This window comes from Cupressus sempervirens, chromosome 5 (genome assembly GCF_028749045.1).
Source record: "Cupressus sempervirens isolate cs-2001-9-10 chromosome 5, ASM2874904v1, whole genome shotgun sequence".
Classification (NCBI taxonomy): Eukaryota; Viridiplantae; Streptophyta; class Pinopsida; order Cupressales; family Cupressaceae; genus Cupressus; species Cupressus sempervirens.
In genome coordinates, this window is record NC_143122.1 from 466,317,698 (window position 1) to 466,340,969 (window position 23,272).

The window sequence follows — 23,272 nt, forward strand, 5'->3', positions numbered from 1 at the left end:
AATGAAGTACAATACAATAAGTGAAATAGTCTATCATAAAGATCTAACCATCCATTGTAATATTCAAGAATAGAATGCAAGGAAATGTAGACAAGGAAACTCCAGTCACGGCATCAAAGAACAAATCTCAATGGTAAGATTAAAAAGCACTACCATCCGACAGCATGGTAATACAAAAAGGCTCACTCCCACTGTTCTGAGGAGATAGTCTCAAGTCCCAAATAGGATATCAATCCAAATATCAAAAGTAATCTCTAAGTTCAGGAAACCCTAAAAACAATCTACTCAAAGGTTCCAAGATAAATCAACATCTAGACCCAAAGGCAAACAAAGACATGTAGGAAATCAATACTACTAGTTGGCAAGTGTCATCACATGAATCAACACTAGGGTTACCTAGCTAGTCTTTTAATCCTTTAACCCCCTAGTGACCCTATGTGGCACTAGTATCCTTTTGTACTGACAAGGCATACTAACAAGTCAACTCTAAGGTTACTCGACTAGTCTTTTAATCCTTCGGCCCCTTGGTGACTTTCTATAGTACCAATATCTTATTAATTCATTTTAACCCATTTAATGAAATGTTATCACTTATTAAACTATTTACAATGGGTTACCTTGGTAGCCACTTTGGGCCCCGACCAACATTGTAAGCCACTTCCCAACTTAACATATAGATTACCTACCCTAGGCTCATAAAAGTATAAATCAAAGAATCACAAATTTCACCTCAGCCCTATACAAGTGACTAGAAAGCATCAAAAGATAATTTGCAATAACACATCAATTCTCTACAAGCAACTGGAAAGCATCCCAAAATACTAATTGAAGACTCAAAAAGGTCAAGTCAAATATGTCATAACATTCACCTCAACTTCACACAAGAACATTGTAAAGCAATAACGAACAATAAATACAAACTCATCATAGAGCATACTAGACACATTACCATGGTTGAGTTTAAAAGATCAAGATCAAAACATCAGCATGGCATCACAAACACAGAACTCCTGAGCCTCTAGTAACATCCTAAGACTAGTCAAAGCTAGGTCAACCCAAACCCAAAGCACAAACAACATACAAACAATAGTGTAGGTCGTAGTTTGGTTTAATCTTAAAAACACATAGTTTCAGTATAAGTTTTCGAGTAAACAAGATTTGTATTTTAACCCTTAACTATATAACCCAATTCTTATGTTTGGAATAAAATGCACAGGTACCCCTATTTGAATTACAAGTTAATTAATCCAAATAATTTAAGTGGTAATTATTTATTTAAATTATTTAAATAATAAATAATTGATTTCTAAATAAAATAATTTGCAATTTTATTAAAACCAATATTATTATTAATAATATTTAAATAAATTTAAAACTTCACTAATAATTTCCATCATTAATTAAAATTTAAATAAATTAAATTAAATTAAAAATTATTAAAAAGGAACTACATTTTCTTTGATTAATTTGTATTAAATTATTTAAATATTAATAAAAATTATTAATAGAAAATAATTTAAATTAGTAAATATTAATAAATAATAATTAAATTAATAAACATTAATAAAAATTATTGATAAACTTAATATTAATATTAATTAAAATTAATTAAAATGTATAAATTAATTTAAAATACCCCCATTGCATTTAAGGCCCACACAACCTGAAGATTGTTGTCTACCATAGCAAGGTATTGTTGCGTTAGCAGTACTTGGTACCACAACAGTACTTATTGTGACATAGGAGAAAAGGAAGGGGGTGGGGGGCTGGTGGCCCCGCCCACCCCATTTTTATTATATATTTTTTATTAAAAAAATTTATAATTTTTTTTTATAATAAAACTTACTTTTTCAAAACTAATCCCGCCTAACATGTTTGCATAACCATATATATATATATATATATGTATGTATGTATGTATGTATGTATGTATGTATGTATATGTATGTATGTATATATATATATAAAACCCTTCTCGATTAAAATACTAATTTGTAAAATTACTGGACGAGGATTCTAAGATATTTCAACCTCTACATATAGAGAAGAAACTATATGCATACTAGCAATTCACAATATTGAAAGCATTCATCACAAGGAGTCACTCAGATAACTATTTCATAGACACGAAGAAGACAGGAAAAGAAATAACATAATTAACTATGTGTATCATCACAAGAATCTACCTGGACTCTAATGCTAATCGCTACACCCAAAAAGATTTGTGAGAGAAATTTCTCCTCTCAAAACATTCTCTTTTCTGAAAGTTCTCCTTCCAAAACTTGCGGTCCTTCAAAAATGAACACTCAATTGGTGATAAGGAGTTCTCTCCTAAATCGGGGCACTAATTGTGCAATCACCCGAGAGGACTCCTTGCTCGCTAGAATTTAACTCTTTATTAACTTTTCTTTATCTTTTTCATGCATGTTTATTGAATTATAAAATAACTTTATTTAAATTTCACTTGACTTCTCCTTTTTAATTAATTTATTAAATTTTAGTCTCATGCACACATTATGCAATATTAAATTTTTTAATAAATTAATATCCTTTTTACTTTTTTTTTAAATTTACTTTCGAATCATTAATTGATAAAAATATTTATCAACTTAAATATAATAATATTTAACATTTATTTAAAAATGAACTCTAAATATATTATTATTAAATTAAATAAATATTATCATGTTCTAAAATTAAACTTATCACTTTTATCTTTAAATTTAATTCTTTTTATTTAATTAATTTTCCAATTAATTAAATATAATTAAATATTAAAAGCCATAATAATTTTCCATTAATTTAATCATTTAATTTGACTTAATTAATAAAAAAACCACCAAAGACCCATAAGATGAAATACGAAAAACCCATCATAGAAAACCACATACAAAATCAAACTAAAGGGTTATAATCATGAATTAACATCATACAACGCATTCAGAAGGTAACCAACTCAGATACTTGTCCTAATTTTCTAGGACAAATGGGTTTAAAGGTTATGATTTGGACTTAAGAATTTATCTCCCCTCTCTTACCATTGAGATAATGCGATAGGGTACGCTAATCTTGGCAATTTAGGGAAGTCGATACCCGGTACCTACAATCTACATAAAATCCATGCATGCACATATAGGTATATACTAAGCTAAATAGGCAATGGTAGGAAGTGGTGCATCATGTAGATCTCGACCAGTAGGTGACTACGACTCCCTTCCTTACCCACATCAGAAATGCCACACATAAAGAAAGCATACACGCACATCATAAACATGTAGTATGGGATAAGTATCCATGAGAAAACAAACATATGATAATCCAACTGCGGCGAGCTTGGGCAAAAGAGAAAATGAAGGAACCATATCTTTGGAGGGTCCTAACAAGAGGACAAGACAGAGTTTAAGGAAGAAAGCCTTGATTGTTGCTACTTCTTCAGCCGCTAACTCCATCCAGGATACAGCTATGATTGGTAAGGAGGCAGTTAAGATGATCATGGAACTGCAATAGTTTCTTTGGGTCTTCTTTTCTAGTTGGGTTCCTGTTCAGGTCCTTTTTGTTGGTTGTTACATCTGGTTCCTGTGTTTGGTCATGTTTTTTGGTTTTTAGTTTAAAACTGCATTGGAGGTTCCAAATCCTTGTAAAACTTGGGTTCTTTAATTGGACTATGTAAGTGGTTTCAGGTCCCTATAAAACCTAATTTTGGTGCTGCTTATAGTAGGTTTAAGGAATCTTTTCCTAATGGTTGTCTTGATTTTTCCTTTTTGAGGATGTGAAAGGGTTTTGGGGTCCCTTCAAAACCTATTTTTACCGTGTAGTGCCTCTCATGCTTGCAGTCTATGTCTTGTCTATTTTGATTTGAGAGATACTTGATACTCTTATTATTTTGTACCTTATGATGACCCGAGGGTCGGATGTTATACTTGGATTTAGTACCATAGATGCTTTACTGCTATACTATTCAGTTTATCACATTTGTATGTTGATGCCATTTTGAGATGACAATAGATCTATGATGGTATCTGGTTATATGATGCATTGGACCTATTTGTTGATTATGTTATGAGATGGATTCTATGTTATGGTTATTTACTTCATTCTTGTATCTTTAAGCTTTCTGCGAATGTGAGTGATGTAAATGGATTAAATAGATATTTTAATACATGTTGCTTCGGCTATGATAGTATTTGCCATTGCACTTGATCGTGTGTTTTAGTGTGTAGGAATTATTACCCTGGTAGTGGCACATGGAGTTAGTGATTTAGCTATTCATATTTACCCATGTCGTTCCTATATGGTCGACGTACCCTTATTATTATTGTTTAGATCAAAACCTTTCAGTGATTAGTAAATCTGAACTCATTTGCATTATGTGATTAGACCAGTGAGTGTATCTGTGCATTTAGAAATTCACATTTGTTGCAAAAGTGTTAAGTGTTTTTCTATGCTTTTGGGGTTTTCGGGTTTTAATCTTTTTAGATTTAATTTTTGGCAACTTTGCCTTAGGTGAATTTCCATTATGGATAATAACCTCTCTTTTTTTGGGTCAATTCGGAGTTTAACTACTCCAGCTAGCTATTTTCCATAATCGACTATTCACCCAAAAAGTGAATAAGTATTGGAAAAGTGATTTCATAAATCACTTATCACAATTTGGAAATTGAAATTTGGAGAGCAATTTGGAAATCCTCTTCTGTAGGATTCTTGTTTTTTTCGTTCTAGGAGATGTGAGCAAGGGATCTTTGCAAGGTTGGTCTCGTTTGATTCAGCTCGAGGAGTTCTTGCTTTGCCGTCAATTTCAGCAGTTTTGGCAGATTGATTATTTTATTGTGCGAGTTTCAATTTCTGCCCCCTTTTCCATCAGGTAGGGCCTTTCCATTTTATTAGTTTTACTTTTTTTTTGCTTCCATTTCTTGTAGTGGTATGTTAGGAGGATGAGAACTAGTGTTCCCCTCTGTTTCTGTTTGTTGGTTCTTCCCGGTTGGTCGGGTATGAACGCTTTCCCTATTTTTGAAATGGGGGTTTGGGTTTTTGGGCCGTTATGCTAGCCATTTTTGCATATGGTGCTTGATTCCTTTTATTTTTGGATTTTTGGTGTTTTTGAACCCAAAGGCCAAATGGGTTTTAATTTTGAAATTTTTATAAAATTTAGAGTTTTTACCTTGTTTTGCACGCCGCCCTATTTTCTCGAGTTTTCTTGGCACATTGTGGTTCGTGGACTTGGGTGATCCATTTGGATACCAGTTAGACCACTTTTGCATCTTGGGTTGCATTAGGATGCGTGAGCATCCGTCATCTCGATTATGTTTTGGTTGATTGACTTCTATTTGCATTCTCATCCTGTCCTTGTGCATGATCTTCATGATGGTGGTGCGCCACACACATGCACATCCGTCAGGTGGCCTGCGGGGCTCGATCTTTCATGGTACTTCCAAAATTTGTGATCATTGGGGTCGGGTTGGGAGTTTGCATGCCTATGGGCGCTCATCGTTGGATGAGCATGGGTAGGGTAGGGTAGCATATGGAGGGGGCTTCTACCTCGTAGCCTGGTGATCATTTTGCCCAAAGGGTTGGAAAAGGAAGCTTTAATTAAGTGAAAATTAAATAAATATTGGGTGGTAATAATCTTAAGATAATAAAATGTTTGGGGTACAAGAGCCTTTCTGTTGAGGGATGTTGAATCTGCACAAGTCCTATCTTGGGCTTTTTGATGCCAAGCGACTCTCCATGATGTTATTCCCTACATAGTAAGCCCATTGAGGTGGCTGACTAGAACCTATAGTTTATGCATTGTCTATGTCCTGGTTTTAGTCATCATACTGCTTAGCGTGAGTGTTAGCCATGGTTGTTGTGTTTTTGTGTGTTTGTGGTTGGATCACTATCTCCATCAGCATGGCGGGTGTGGACCTACGGGTGCCACGTGGTTGGGATGCGTAGCTACCTTCACCACTACTAGGGACCGGTGTATAGAGATGATCTATTATCCTAGTATGACTGTAGCTAGATGTGTCACTTGGTACTTTGGTATACGGAGTATGCTTCTTGTGATTTATGCTCTCATTATGATGTTATCATGTAGTAGATGATGTTATCTGATTATAGTTTTATCTTATGCTTACTACTAGCACGTTAGATTTTGTTTACTTACATCGTAGCATGTTTAGTAGTGACATCCCTATTATGACTATACCAATGATTTGATCGGTGGCTTGGGATGTTATGCGCGAGGGATGGCTAGGGCCCACGATGGTCCTATGACACCATTGATGGTTGGGAGGAACTGCGTACTTAGTTGGTTATTTTGCTCATTGCAATGTTTACTATGTTATTGCGATGTTTCTCTCAATTGAATGTGATGTTTCCTTTCTGTAGTTTTCCCTTCTCTGTTTGGTAGATGGTTAGATTCTAGTGTTCTATCCTTTAGTTACTCTGTTATTGTTCGAGTGCTCTTGCCTCAGAATGTGGATCCAGTACTCCTCGGTGTGGAGCTTTTTCTGTGTGTTTGGCCTTTTTCGAGTTTCTTGTAGTGTTTTTGTTTTCTATGGGTGACTTTTGTTCAGCATTGTGCGACATTGTTAAAGTATCGCACGCCCATAGAAAGAATGTGGTACAATATTGTAAAGTATCGCACGCATTACTGGAGAAGTATCATACGACACTGGAAGAGTGTCGCATGGCTTCATGAGAAATGTCACGTGATACTTTTCCAATATCACACACCTTCTTGAAAAGTGTCACATGCAGTAAGGGAGAAGTGTCGCCCTCACTTAGTAAAAAGTGTCGCATGCACTTTGGTTAAAACCTACGCGTGCCAATAGCGGGCACTTTTTGTAGTGTTCTGATCTTTTTGAGAGTTGATCTAGATACCCTTTTGGGCATTCTTCAAGCGTATGTTGTTGCATTTTGAATTTAGGAGGTTTCTTTTGAAATTCAATTTTTGGGTTTCTGTTGTAATCCTTCGAGGTTTAAAATATATCGTTTCAAGCGTATGTTGTTGCATTTTGAATCGAGGAGGTTTCTTTTGAAATTTAGTTTTTGGGTTTTTGTTATAATCTTTCAAAGTTTAAAATATATCGTTTAAGTATAATTTCTTATACTTAAGATATATTTTAATATATGCGACGATTCATTTGAGATGGGTTTCAGACCTCTACGAGCTAAGGTGCAGATTCTAGGAAAAATAAGGGCTTCAGAAATTCAGACTTAGCCAAATTTCAGGGCTTCAGGATTTCAGACTTAGCCAGTTTCCAAGAGTCATCTTATGTCTTTCAGCTTGGTAGGTCTTTGTGGCTTTCGTGGTTGTGTTCTGATTGGTAGTGGCATTTGGAGATCCGTTGGTACTTGGTTGTCTTTTAGTCTTTCGTTGCGATCTTTTGGTTTGTGTAGGTTGTATCATGTGCACTTACACTTGTTTTAGAAAAAAAAAAATTTGGCTTGTTTTTCATCCTTGTTTCCAAGGATCTCTGAGCAGGGCATTACATACCGTAATCTAAAACTGAAATCACTGTAATAGTCATCATGCCTAAATGAAGTATAGAGTACCAAGTAATCTCATCATAAAATCAACTAAATATGAAACAATATCTAATAATCTCAAACAATACTACTAGTAATCAAGCATAAAACTAGCCTAAAAGAGTTTCACAATGATAACAAAAATGTAAACTAGGGATAGGCACTACATCTGAGCTAACAATTCTTCAAGTGCATTTCTTGTAAAACATTCATTTTGTTGAATAATTGTAAACTCTTAGAAAGTGCATTATTATTTTCATGTATGTATGTATATATGTATGTATGTATGTATATATGTATGTACATATGTATATATGTGTATATATATACATACATAGATACACATATTTGTGTGTCTATGTATGTATGTATAGATATAGAGATATCTTGTGGATTGTAGATTATGGATTATAAAAAAAGAAAAGAAAATAAAAGAAAACATTAATCATTCCCCAGTTGTTTTGATTCATTGTGGAGAGTTGCACATGAAAAAGGGTAGAGAACTCTAAATATTGGTGGAGATCAGTGAAGATCTTGGATTTTGTTGTTGTTCTATCATGATCGCTACATTTCATTTCCATGTCGTGCCCTTGTGATCTTCGTGATCTTTCTCTATGATTTTCTTCAAGGGGAGAAGAGTTACCTATGTAAATGTTATTTTTTTCCTTCTAAACATGTATCTCTTGTTCATATATAATATCTTTGGTCAGATTCAAGGATAAATGATTATGATGCTTGTATGCATATGTGCATGTATGTATGTATATGATCAGTTCACTATGTGAACTTCTTTACATGCATACATACACACTTGCATAATACTTGTGCTAAATTATATTAATTGTTTATGTCTTGAACTCACACAAGCAATTATCCTTGCACTCAATCAAAACTATTCATACCAAACTAAGTATGTAGAAATCTATACTTATAGATTATATTATCTCCTAGTGATTGAGTAAAGATCTTGTGCATAATATCATCGAGGTAATGATCATATGCATTCACATTAAGTTAGAATAGGATTGAGCAGGTGATCCATTTATGTTACTTCATACTTGTTTTATTGAACATTTTGTTTAACATAATTAGTAATACTAAAATTATATAGCTATAGCTAGTACTCTTGTTTAGTACTTACATATTATATTATCTCTTGGTGATTAAGTAAACATCAAATACAATTTTCCAAGGTGATAAAATTGCATATTCAGAAGTATGTATTTATGCATGTGTGTGTGTGTGTGTGTTGATTTATAGCTTAATTTATCATTTCAAGGGCTATATTTAGCTAACGTCTTATCCTCTCATTAGCAAGAACCCTAGGGAAAAATAGTCCTTTCCACCCTAAAAACCACTTAGTTACTTCATTAAAATTAGGATTTAAACAAATCCAATGATATAAAACTTGTTTCCACTTTGGAAAAATGTTGCCTCAACATTGCAACCATATGATAAATGGGAATTGCACATGCCCAATCCATAACCCAGTTAAATTGGCCTAATTGTTGATTCATTGGGTTGATTACAAATTCTTGTAGAACTGTTATTAGATTAGGTACAATAAAATGAACAATCAATTATTCCCAACTAGTAGGATCAAGTATAATTTTCCAAGGTGATTAAATTGCATACATAAATGCATCATTTGCATGCTAGAAATGAAGCACATTCCCAAATTTATAATGAATGGTTGGATATAAAGGCTCCATATGCTAGCCCAAAAAATGGAAGCCAAGGATGTAACCATGCATGTATTGGCATAGTCTCCCTGCAAGGATACCAAGTATCTACTATTATTGTTAATTTGGGCATCACAATATGATCTAGAATGTTATGAAATACTAAAGCCTATAGTAACTTCTCCCATGTCTCCAGAAAACATAGTATAGGTTTAAGGTCCCTTGTCTCCAAGGAGTTTGTAGCATAGGTTCAGAGTAGTAACTCCTTAAACTCAACTCTTCACTAAATATATTGTCACTTCTACAATGACATTACCTCTAAACCATGCAAAGGATGTTGAAGTGGTTCCCAACCTTGAAACACTCTTATAATAAATGGGAAAGGAAATGCAGATGCAATACATATATTACTATTATTTATGTATATGTATGTATGTGTGTGTGTATATACATATGTATATGTATATGTATATATGTGTGTATATATACATACATACACACATATGTGTGTGCCTATATATGTATATATAGAGAGATCTTGGCATAATAGAAAAATTAATCCAGCTGCATACATATTCCAAAATCTAAATAATAAAACAATACAACTCATTCAACCCATGTTGAGTGACTTACCTCAAGATCTTGCACAAAAGTAATTCAGACCAAGGAAAATGGGTAGAGTTCGCAAGAAAATTTACAAAAACATATCATCACAGGAACAATCAATTGTTCCCAACTAGTAAGATCAAATACAACTTTCCAAGGTGATAAAATTTCATATGTAGATGTATGTATGTGACATAGTGCAAGGCAGGAGAATCCCCAAAGGAGATATCCAAACCACCAGCAAACAACTACATAATGAAAACACAACAACAAAAATAAAATAATGCAAGATTTGATACCAAATCATGACTCTTTATTCATAAAATAATCGATTACATGCAATATGCTTGACTATAAAGCCTTATGGGTTAGGGCCAAATACAAACAACAATTACAATATCAGTTTTACAAGATCCCACAAGATCCAACTTACAATCTCAATCCCAATCTCAATTAGTCCAGATTCACAATTGGATAAGAACACCAATAAGAATCCACACTTGTACCCTTAGGTCCACTAAGAAATCCTCTTGTTCTAAAGCCACAGCCCTCATTCTCCAAAATTTTCATCCTCTTCTCCAAGCAGGATGATCACACTTATCCTACTTCCTAAAGACTCCACAAATCCCCTTACTTATACCCAACTAAGCCACAAGTCATCCTATTTCATTACAAACTAAATTAAATTCCTTATATTAAATATATTTTGAGCCACAAGTTAGCTACAACAAAAATTAAATACCTATATAGAAATTAAATTCCAAAAGTTAGCTCATAGAGAACTTAGCACCAAAAAAAACCAAGACCAAGCCAAGCGTCAAAAAAACCAAGCTGAGCACCAATAAATTCACAAGCACTACCGAGCTCACAAACCATACAGAGCTCCACAAACCATATCAAGCTCCAAGACCATGTTGAGCTCCATAGACCATGTCGAGCTTCCCAAGCATCGTTGAGCATCACAGTGTATGTCAAGCTCCTAAAGTATGCTAAGATCCAAGGTATAAACTAAGCTTGATAGCGACTGAGCACCATCCCTTTTGGTGATCGAGTCCACAACTCCTAAACCAAAAACCCCAACATGTAGGATTTCAAGAAAGCCTAGGATAATCATGCATCGATATGTATGTATGTATGTATATATGTATATGTATATGTATGTGTATATGTATGTATGTATATGTATGTATGTATATGTATGTGTGTATATATATATGTATGTATATATGTATGTATGTATGTATATATTATGTATGTAAGTATGTATATAGAGAGAGATCTTGTGGATTGAGGAGATTAGTGGAGATCTAGGATTTTGTTGTCATGCTCTTGCGATCTCTACATCTTGTTGTCATGCCGTTGTGATCTTTGTATATGTATGTATGTATATACATATATACATATGTATATATATGTATATATATGTGTGTGTGTATATATATATACATACATACACATATATGTGTTTCTATGTATGTATGTATATATATAGCGAGATCTTGGCACAACAACAAAAAAAAACTCACTCAACACATAGCATGGCCACAAATGTGATGGAAACACCTATTGGTAAGTAGATTCCTCTCTTTCTCTCTCATTTTTCATGTATTTATTTCACTTGAACTATTATTTCTTAGGGGGCATTTTGTAATATTGGATTCATTTTATGCTGGTCGCAATGAGGACATTCTTATATGTACTTTTATTAGATGTACAGGAATCACTAAAGAATTGTGATGAATTTTTCATGAGAAATGAAGATGTACTTTTTTCTAAGAGTAGCAGGAGGCGATGAGGGCATTCTAGGTACTTTAAAGATTGATCCTTTCTTAAAGATTTTATATGTTAATGGGGAATCTAGATGTTGGGGGGGTGGGGCCAAATGAGCTTCCACCTTCATGTGGTTGGCCCTAATTAGTAGAAAATATTAAATTATTCTTTAAATCAACTGAAGCTCAACATTAATCTCCAATTGCATGACAACTAACTATGTGAATCTCTTGGTTTTAGTCAATGCAGAAGGACACCATAGTTCAATATGAAATCTCAATTCATATGCATATGACATTAGGTGGAGCTAAAAAAACCCAATAGGTTTGCATTTTTATTAGAGCTTTTCATAGACCTATTAAATAAATGTTAACATGGTGGGTTTTCTCACCTCCCCCTATTGTCCATGCATAAAGAATGTAGTTGCATGTGCATTCTCAATCCAAAGTGGCATTCACAAGTTTATCAAAATAATGGTGTGAACTTAACGAGGAATTTATTAATGAAATGAATGAGTTTTATTAATTAATGAATGAATTTTAAAATTTTACGAGGAATTTAGATGTTGGAGGAGGGCGGGGGGGGTGTGCGGGGATGTAAATGAGCTGCCATCTTCACATGGTTGGCCCTGGTTAGTAGATAATATTAAACTATTCTTGAAACCAAGTAAAGCTCAACATTAACCTATGATTGCATGACAACTAACTATATGAGTCTATCATTATTCTTTGGACTCGTATTGCTTCCTAAACTATAAAAGTAAACATAAGAAATATTTTAGAGCTCATTATAACTAGAGAAACTGGGTGCCCTATCCATGATTATAAAAGCCATAAAAAGAAGGCATTGACTTCACCTGTTTAGGAGGAATATCTCGAGACCAATGGTGGAACCATGCCATGACTAGTAAATCCATACAAGAAGGCATTGACTTCACCTATTCTTTGTAATTTCCTCATGCGGAATCTAGGAATACTTATTCAACATTTGCCACCAATTTTTTTAAAAATAATTTAGCACATCATTGCAATTGTGACAACCTATTCTAATGGATTGTCATCACTCCCACAACACTTTTTTTTGCATACCTGTCGCTCTTTCGATGGCCTGATCCAATGGATAGCCATTGTATTTATCACTGTCTACTATCACAATTGTGATGGCATGAAGATGAACCCTTTCCATTTCCATCTTCCAGATTAATTATGATAGCTTTTTCTGTCGTAATTGTGATGAACGCACTTTTCATCACAATTGCAATGGACCCACTTGTCATCACAATTTGTAACAACAAAAGTCTAATGCCAATTCAATGGGGGCCAATTCCTGATACTATCACTTGGGCGATGGGTGGTAGTCACAATTACAATGGCCTATTATCACAATTCGGGCCCAAATGTAGTAGTGAAAGAAGCTAAAAAGATATTGCGTATAGAGTAAGGTATGAAATTAATAATTAACTAACCTCTAAATTTTTATATAGTTCTAAAATTTCCCATTTTCTTGAAATCATTTTTTAAGCACTCAAAGTCTTGTGGTCCACTATTGTGAGTAAATTTCAAGCATTACAATCTCACTTTAATTCTATATATTTTCTATTGGATTCATATAATAAATTATTTTCTTTGAAAACACTAAAGTATTGTCAGTCCATTACCTATATGTTTTTTAATTTGATATTAATATCCACATGTTTGGTCAATTATAAGGAGTTTTTGAGAACTTTGGTCAATTATAAGGAGTTTGAGAGTGCTTTGGAATAAGAATCACATTGGGTATTGAAAACACACAAAGCCCATGAATGGATACAAATTGGATAGCATGGAATAGTTGACACCGAGGAAACATGCATTGCAATATAAACATTTAAAAATCCCAATTTTACAATTATTGAAAGCACCACATTATTAGTGAGAATGACAATAATAATAATATGCCTTTGACTAGATATAAAAATAAATTATTTGTGCCAACTATAAACAATGGTGGAGTGACCATATGAGATCATATTAGTAAATAGTTCTCTCAAGCCAATGAACTATCAACTATCAAATGTGAATGTAAAGTAATATATCTCTTTGTATTATAATAATCTTGTGTGAATGGAGTTTTCAACACATTATTACATTGCATGTTGGTATGTACATTTCTTCTTTTAAGCCTACAAAAGTTTGATAGCCCACATGGTCATACTTTTTTGAGACTACACAATTAGATAACCCACATGCCATACATAATTTCAAACATGGGCATTTCTCTAACATCTAGTGATACACTGCAAACAATCCAAAAAAATTTCTTCCAAGTGAAGGCCATGTGAGAAAAACTAAATAATAATGAATGTGTTACTAAAGTCCATGAACTATGCAATGACAGGCTCCACATACTACTAAACATATTAACAACTAAGATGCTTATATGAAGTCTGCCATGTCTTGTTTGGTCCAATGCTTGTAAGATGATAAGCTCAAGCTTAGGTTGATAAATCACCTCCAGAGGCATGGTATGGTTGTGAAGTAGCTAACTAAACCACATAATATTTAATAACAATGGGTGCCAATGAAAGGGTCACTCCTATTTTATTTCCACACCCACTATCATACACTCAATTTAGTCCTTTTTTTCTTTTCATATATAAAAAATTATAGTACAAGTGACAGTTAATTACTATCCCCCACTCTTAAATATATTATGTTTACTATTATTTAATCAACTTTGACTATTTAACACTTTTAGCTTAAAGAGTGATATTCAAGCCATTGGATCACTATCTAAACCCAATAGGAAATTAGTATGAAGCTATATAATTGATATAGATTGGATGAATTCATTCACCTATGGCTATAGGAGAAGAGGAAATGATCCCACCACATTGTTGTGGAAAATTTGAAATCGCATTGCCTGTTGTTGGATAATACATAATTGGCTGTACATGTGGGTATCCTCCTATATTGGCTTGATTGTATGTACATAATGGATAGACAGCAAGAGTGGATATCATTCCTTGCCCTGGATACATTTGTGGGTACTCAGTTGGTCCATATAGATTGTAATATTTCTCCATGTACATAGATCATGTGTTGTAAGCCAAAATAATATATAAATTTTTCTTAGTTTCTCATAATAAAAGGGTAACCCTTAATCTCACTTCCAACTATTTCAAGATTTGAATCGGTTGGTATTCTTAAGAAGTCCTAAAGTCTGACATAAATGAGCCTTGTAGTATTCCTTCAAAGACCCAAGTTGAAAACCTTCGCCCTTATAATTTAAAAGGAAAGGATATTGTTTTATTCAATAACTTACCCTAAAATGGAAAGAGATAGCAGTTCACATATTGAAAAGTTAGCTAATATGGAGAGGCATCTAGTACTGAAAATTCCTACATACTAATTGAATATTTGATTCATATTTTATAAAACTAACTTAATTTATAGAGTTAAACCTTATACATGAAATTGTAGATGATGAGAGTCAAAATCAAGAAGGTTAAATCCATTATACTTTAAAAGATTAGAAACCAAAGAATTTTTAAAACTAGAAACATCATATAATAAGCTATCAATTTCCATATAAGAGACATCAAATTTGTCTAAAATATCTTTTATATGTTGATGTGACAAGTGCTTGATTACAAGTATATCTCTTTATCCATCTTTAAATATTCTAGCCAAATGTATCTATTTTGATAAAAGTGAGGAGATGACAAAGTGACAAGCACAAAATGACTCTTTCCTCTATTATCCAAAACACACTATTATGACTCCATTTATAGATATAAATTCTTGCATCAATGTTCAAGAGGACTCTCTCTAAGTTCACTAAATACCTTTTTAGAAAGACATTCTTTCATAAGACCCTTACTATTTTGGAGTCCCTTTCAAAAATCATTGCTAAAGATAAGAACATGGTCACAATATTAGAGTTAACTCTTGTTTTGTCTACATTTTCTAAGTATTCCTCTCCAACTTCTACCACTATAGAGTGAGGTAAGGTTAGTAGGAATTTTAGGCTTGTAAATGGAGGTTCCACTAGATTTATATATTATCATGTCATATGATGTTCAAATTTTCTCTATGAGACAAAAATAAGGTTTTTCATTTACCAAATCTCAGTTTCAATATTAAAATGAAGGTGTCACATATCATGCATCTCTATTAAATTGTCAAGTTGAGCTTTTGAACTAATATCAATTGAATTCCTCTGAGAACTGATTCATTATTATAGATGTTTAATATCACATCAACTATTCTTACAATTCTTTTTCGTTGTAGAGTTTGGATTTTAGTGTAATGAAGAGCCTTAAGGCATGAAAATTGTTGGCATCATAAACATAACAAATGACTTCATTTTTTTTCTTCTGCTAATTTCCAATGTGAATTTTCTTTTTATGCTACAGTGGTTTGTTGAAAATTAAGAATATGCCCTTTGAAGTTTTGACTTTTCATGTTGGAATTTAGTTATTTTAGCTTCTGATTATACACTTATAGTTGTTTAAATAGCTAAGCATGGATGATGTTTCCAAATATTCATATCCTTTGTTAGGTTTTAATAGGCTAGTTAGTTAAATCCCTTGGTTGTATGGTTTACTAAAGCAAGACAAATTTCACTTTTCTTGAACTCAAAAAGGTCTATATTAAGGTTGATTTAACAATGATTTTAAAACAACCATTGGCATTGAAGAGGGAAATCATTATTTTGATGAAGGGATAATCATCATGGGTTGTCCAAAATCTATCCTCTCTCCAAATTCTTCCTCACAGTTGTCAAGAAAGGAGGAATAATGGAATAGCATCGATTGAAAAATGTCAGCACAAGTTTTTTCTAAGAACCCTATATCTTATTTAGTTACCTTCTCAACTAGACCAAGCTCTTAACTAATTAATTAACTAACACTAAAGGTCTCGTCTATCTCAGTTAAGCATGTGGATGAGCCCAATTCACAATCCAATATAACTTTGTTATCATTTTATACATTGGGGATTCAAAGTCTTGACTAGTAGAAAGTCTCCATGCAATCTCATGACAAGGCACACTTACAGCCTAACATTCCTAAGGTTATAGGTGAAGGATGCTATGAGGGTTGAAGACATAAGGGACATATGGCTTAATTGGTGATTTTTGGGTCAAATATTTTTTGTATAATCAAATTGTAATGCTAGAGCTTGAATATGAGGATACAACCTTAGATTTCTATATTAATATGAAAGAGGATATGACCTCCAAATTTGTGAGCAATTTCTTACTCAAAGACTCATGTATCTCGACTTGCCCAATATGTGCTATAAGTGTCTATGCTTGTAGGATTTGTATTCTTTGTTGCTATGATTTGGAAATAAAATGCTAATGAAAAATTTGATCTAATAAAGTACAAGGAAGAAGACATAAGAAGTATCAGCTTGTCCCATGTTGCAATGGCTACCAATTTTTTATTACTATAATTCAGTAAGTCATCACAATTGTTATGACTTGTTTCAACAAATAGCCATCGCTTCCATGGCATTATTGTCTCATACCCATCGCACTTGCGATGGCCCTCTCCATTTGATATCTATCATTCCCACAATATTTTTGTCACATACATGTCGCACATGTGATGACCTTCTTGAATGGATAGTCATTGGCCCTACATCACAGTCATCAAAATTGAGATGAAAGATTGAAAACTTTAGTCGATGTAATTATGACAATGTACTATCATAATTGGGATGGCCTTAAGAGGGATTATTTCCCTTTCATTCTTCCAAGTTATGAGAGCATCATTCGTCGCAATTGCGAAAAACTCCCTTGTCATCACAATTTGTGCAAAAAAAATTCTGATGCCCATCCAACGAGAGCCAATTCATGGTATTGTCACTTGGGTGATGGGTGGCCATTGCAATCTGGGCCCAAATGTACTAGTGTTTTAAACCTCTTTCATCCTTTGTGTTTCCTCCATCTCACCCCAATTTTCTTACTTTTTGAGATGTCATCTAGTCTCATTCCCTCCCCCCCCCCCCCCCCCCCCTGCCTTCTGAAGGTGGCATTATACATTATAGTCTTTTATCAAAACTTGGCTACCTAGTTGCTTAAAAACCTTCTGCATGTTGTTTATTATTTTAAAAATTCTTTGAAATAGTATTGCACTGACACTATATTGAGGAGAGGCAATATTTAGACACCTAAATCTAATCACATAAATTTGTAATCAAATTTAGTCATCTTCTAAAGCATATTTTAATTGAATATTAAATATTTAATTATTTTAGCGCTATCCCCTAATTAATTAATTATATCCCAATTAATAAATTAACAGATAACCAATAGTCTAATTTAGTAATAAAATCCATCTTCCTCTATTAAATTAAATAAATACAAAACCCATTTAATTTAATCTCCAAAACCCCTCTCTATTTAATTAATTTAATCCCTCCACCCACAAGCTAACCCTTTAACCCAATAGTTACCCAAACCCATCCTCTAAACCAACAGTTACCCATACTCAACTTGTTCACCAAATACTCCTCTTTTAATTAAATAATTAATTAAATTAGTTAAATCTCATGCACCAAATACTCCTCTTTTAATTAAATAATTAATTTAATTAATCAAATCTCATGCACCAAATATTCCTCTTTTAATTTTAATAATTCATTTATTTAATTAAATCCCATGTACCAAATACTCCTCTTTTAATTAAATAGTTCATTTATTTAATTAAATCTACTCCTCTTTTAATTAAATAAAATGTTTATTTAATTAAATCTCATGCAGCAATAATTCCTCTTTTAAGTAAATAATTTGTTTATTTAACTAAATCTCCAAAACCCCTAGGGATCCATCTGGTTGGTTTGAATGCGTACAAAAAGGGTCATAGGTTAACCTATGACCACTTTTGACGCATTTCATGACAACATATGTTCCTAGGGGCCTTAGGACCCCTAGGGACCCATTTGGTTGGTTATGCATTGAAAGGGGTCATAGGTTAACCTATGACCCCTATGACCCCTTTCAATGAATTTCATGACAACATATGTCCCTAGGGGCCCTAGGACACATAGGAACCCATTTAGTTGGTTTGAATGCATCGAAAGGGGTCATACAATAACCTATGACCCCTTTCGATGTATTTCATGACAACATATGTCGCTAGGGGCCCTGGGACCCCTGTGGACCAATTTAGTTAGTTCAAATGCATCGAAAGGGATCATAGGTTAACCTATGACCCCTTTCAATGCATTTTATGACAACATATATCCCTAGGGGCCCTAGGAGCCCTAGGGACCCATTTATTTGGTTTGAATGCATCAAAAGGGGTCATAGATGTCCCTAGGGGCCTTAGGATCAATAGGGACCCATTTGGTTAGTTTGAATGTGTCGAAACCCCTTTTGATGCATTTCATGACAAAATGTCCCTAGGGGCCCTAGGACCCCTAGGGACCCATTTGGTTGGTTTGAATGCATTGAAAGGGGTCATAAGTTGACCCCTTTCAATGTATTTCATGACAACATATATCCCTAGGGGCCTTAGGACCCCTAGGGACCCATTTGGTTGGTTCAAATGCATCGAAAGGGGTCATACAATAACCTATGACCCCTTTCGACCCATTTCATGACAACATGTCACTAGGGGCCCTAAGACTTGTTTCGAATGTGTCAAAATGGGTCATACGATAACCTATGACCCATTTTGACAAATTTTATGACAACATATGTCCTTGGGGGCCCTAGGACCCATTTGGTTGGTTTTAATGCATCAAAAGGGGACCTACAATAACCTATGACTCCTTTCAATGCATTTCATGACAACATATATCCCTAGGGGCCTTAGGACCTCTAGGGACCTATTTGGTTGTTTCAAATGTGTCAAAAAGGGTCATAGGTTAACCTAAGAGCCCTTTTTGATGCATTTCATAACAAAATATATCTCTAGGGGCCCTAGGACCCTTAGAGACCCATTTGGTTGGTTTGAATGCATTGAAAGTGATCATAGGTTAATGTATGACCCCTTTCGATGCATTTCATGTCAACCTATGTCCCTAGGGGTCCTAAGACCCTTACAGACCCATTTGATTGGTTTGAATGTATTGAAAGGTGTCATAGATTAACCTATGACCTCTTTTGATGCATTTCATGACAACATATGTCCCTAGGGGCCCTATGTTATCATGAAATATGTCAAAAGGGGTCATAGGTTAACATATGACGCCTTTTGATGCATTTGACCCAACCAAATAGGTTTTTAGGGGTCTTAGGGCCCCTAGAGACATATCTTATCATAAAATGCATTGAAAGGGGTCATAGGATACCCCTTTTGACACATTTCATGACAACATATGTTCCTAGGGGCCCTAGGTCCGCTACAGACCTATTTGGTTGGGTCAAATGCGTCAAAAGGGGTCATACGATAACCTATAACCCCTTTCAATGCATTTCATGACAACATATGTCCCTAGGGGCCCTAAGACTCCTACATACCTATTTGGTAGGGTTAAATGAATCGAAAGGGATCATATGTTAACCTATGATCTCTTTTGATATGTTTCATGACAATATATGTCCCTAGGAGCTCTAGGACCCCTACAGACCCATTTGGTTGGTTCGAATGTGTTAAAAGGGGTCATAGGTTAACCTATGATCCCTTTTGATGCATTTCATGACAAAATATGTCCCTATGGGCCCTAGGACCTCTAGGAACCCATTTGGTTGGTTCAAATGTGTTGAAAGGGGTCATTGGATAGATAACCTATGACCCCTTTTGACGTATTTCATAATAACATATGTCCCTAGAGGCCCTAGGACCCCTAAGGACCTATTTGGTTGGTTTGAATGTGAAAAAGGGGTCATAGGTTAACCTATGACCCCTTTTGATGCATTTCATGACAATGTCTATCCATAGGGTCCTTAGGACCCCTAGGGATCTATTTGGTTGTTTCGAATGTGTTGAAAGGGGTCGTAGGATAACCTATGACTCCTTTCAACACATTTCATGACAACATATGTCCCTAGGTGCCCTAAGACTCCTACAGGCCTATTTGGTTGGTTTGAATGCATTGAAAGGGGTCATACGTTAACCTATGATTCCTTTCGATGCATTTCATGATAACATATGTCCTTGGGGGCCCTAGGGAGGTTGGTTGGTTCGAATGCATCAAAAGGGATCATAGGTTAACCTATGACCCCTTTCAATGCATTTCATTACAATATTATATTTAATAATAATAATAATTATTATAATTATATAATATTACTATATATTTAATAATAATAATAATATATTACTATATATAATAAATAATAATAACCATAATCATATATAATAATAGTTAATAATAATAATGCCCACACTTCGCAAATTTTGGTTTCTCTCCAAAATTTGGGTGGTTTCCCTCCAAAATTTCAAAAAATTGGACTAGGCTATGAATGTTTCAAAGAATTTTGGCTGCCACTTTTTGGGTACCTTATTTCATATCAGGTATTCGATCTAGTATCAAATACTCGATTAGGCTTAGTATTTATGAAACCTATTCGGTCAACTCAAAAAATATCTTTGAGAAATGTTTCACTGGCATTCAGACTTCGAGTAGCCATTTGACAATATTATTTTCATCGAAATTAAATGAAATGAAAAAAATAAATTTATAAGACTCTCAAGATTCCATCAACATAATTGCTGTCAAATTATGAGTTTGATAAGTATTTATTAATTAATTTTTAATGAAGATGATTGTAAAGTGTTGATTGACATATTGATTGAAAAATAGATATAACTTTCAAACAATATAACATTTTTTTAAATCCAAAAGTTGTATCACATTCTATGCTTCACCTAGTATAAGGAAAAAAAATTAATTTGGTAAAATTTTCAATTAGTTAAGGTGGTTAGACATGAGATTTTTTTACTATGGAAAAGTTATGGTAAAAAATTCATATTTAATTATTTATTTGGAATAAAAATACCCAAAAATATGTGTCACATTTGAGCATGCATCTACTTTTTATATCTATAATTATATTTAAAAATATTATCATTTGATTTTGATTGAGGTGGTTAGACGTACACCTAATTTTTATTTTCTCCCTAAAATTTTTGTAGTACTACATTAAAATGCAAACTTTTGACCAATTAAATAAAAAATTTCTCTAGATAAGGCCTAATAGTTTAGAAACTAAATTCAATTTCTTATAGATTATTTTCTTACATGTAGTGCCTGCCCTCATTCACATCTTTTTCAGACATTGTTGCTATTATTATCAGACTATGTTGGACTAGTTTTATGTTGATGGATTAGTAGTATTTTTTTGAGACTATTAGACATTATGTTATGGATTTAGTGGTTATATGATGAGATCATTTAGACTTTACATTTCATGTATGCATGATGATCATTATATTGCTTTCAGTTATTAGTGATGATTAGTTAGATGGTTTATTATCTCATGTGTTTTATTATGGATACTTACCCCATACTTGCATGTGTATGGTGTGCATATTTTCATATTGTATGGCATTTCTGATATGGTTAAGGAAGGGAGTCGTAGTCACCTGCTTAGTCGAGATCTACACGATGCACCACTTCCTACCATTGTCTGTTTAGCTTAGCATTATATATATTGTATGTACATGCATAGTTTTTCTACAGGTTGCAGGTACCGGGTATCGACTTCTCTGAATTGCCAGGATGAGCGTACCCTATTATACTATCTCAATGATAAGAGAAGGGAGATAAATTCTCAAGTCCAAATCCCAAACCCTTAACCCAATTGTCCTAGTGAGGTAGGACAAGTATTTGAATATTTTACCTACCGAATGTGTCGGATGACATAATTCGTGATTTTTAACCCTTTAGACTAATTTTGTGCGAATTGCTCTATGATGGGTTTTCATATTTTATCTTGGAGGTCTATGGTGAATTTTTTATTAATTAAGTCTTAATAAATAGATTTAATTAGTTAATTTTTTGAGAAAATTAATATAAAATATCATGATATTTGATATTTTGTTTATAATTAATTAAATGAGAATTAATTGAAGAAAAAGGAATTAAATAAAAGAAAATTAGAAATTAAAATTAATAATAATTATAAAATAATAATAAAGTAATAAATAAATAATAATAATAAAAGTTATAAAAAATTAAAATAAAAGTTATAAATATTTAAATAGAGATTATATAAAAAAGTAAATTGGAGTTATAAACTTGCATTGGAATTAATGCAACTTTTCATTTCTCATATGTCAACAACACGGGGGTTAGTGCATCAATTAAGCACATGGTCTCTACAACCCTATGACTCATCTAGAAGGTTGGAAAAGACCCATGCTTAGTTGGTGACACCTTCTAGCTATTTCTAGAAGCATTCTAGAGGTTTCCTGAGAGCTCTTTATATTTAGGCATTCCTAGAAGCTTAGAAATAGTGTTGGAGAGCAATTGGAGCATTGGAGGACTCGAGAACTCTGAACGAGGAAGGAGCTTGCTCTGCGGATTTTCTGAGGAAGAGCAAATTAGCATCAGAATTCAGGTAGATTCTTGTGATTTTACTTATGCTATTTTCGCATCTTGCATTCCTTGTCTTCTTTGTGTCTTCCATATGTCTTCTAAAGATTTTATTATTTTTATTGTATACATTCTCAATATGGGTAGTTAAATTTATTTGAAAATCTTATATGCATAGAAAAGAACATGGGGCTAGGGATTAAATTGTAGCCAAGCCATTAGATAAAC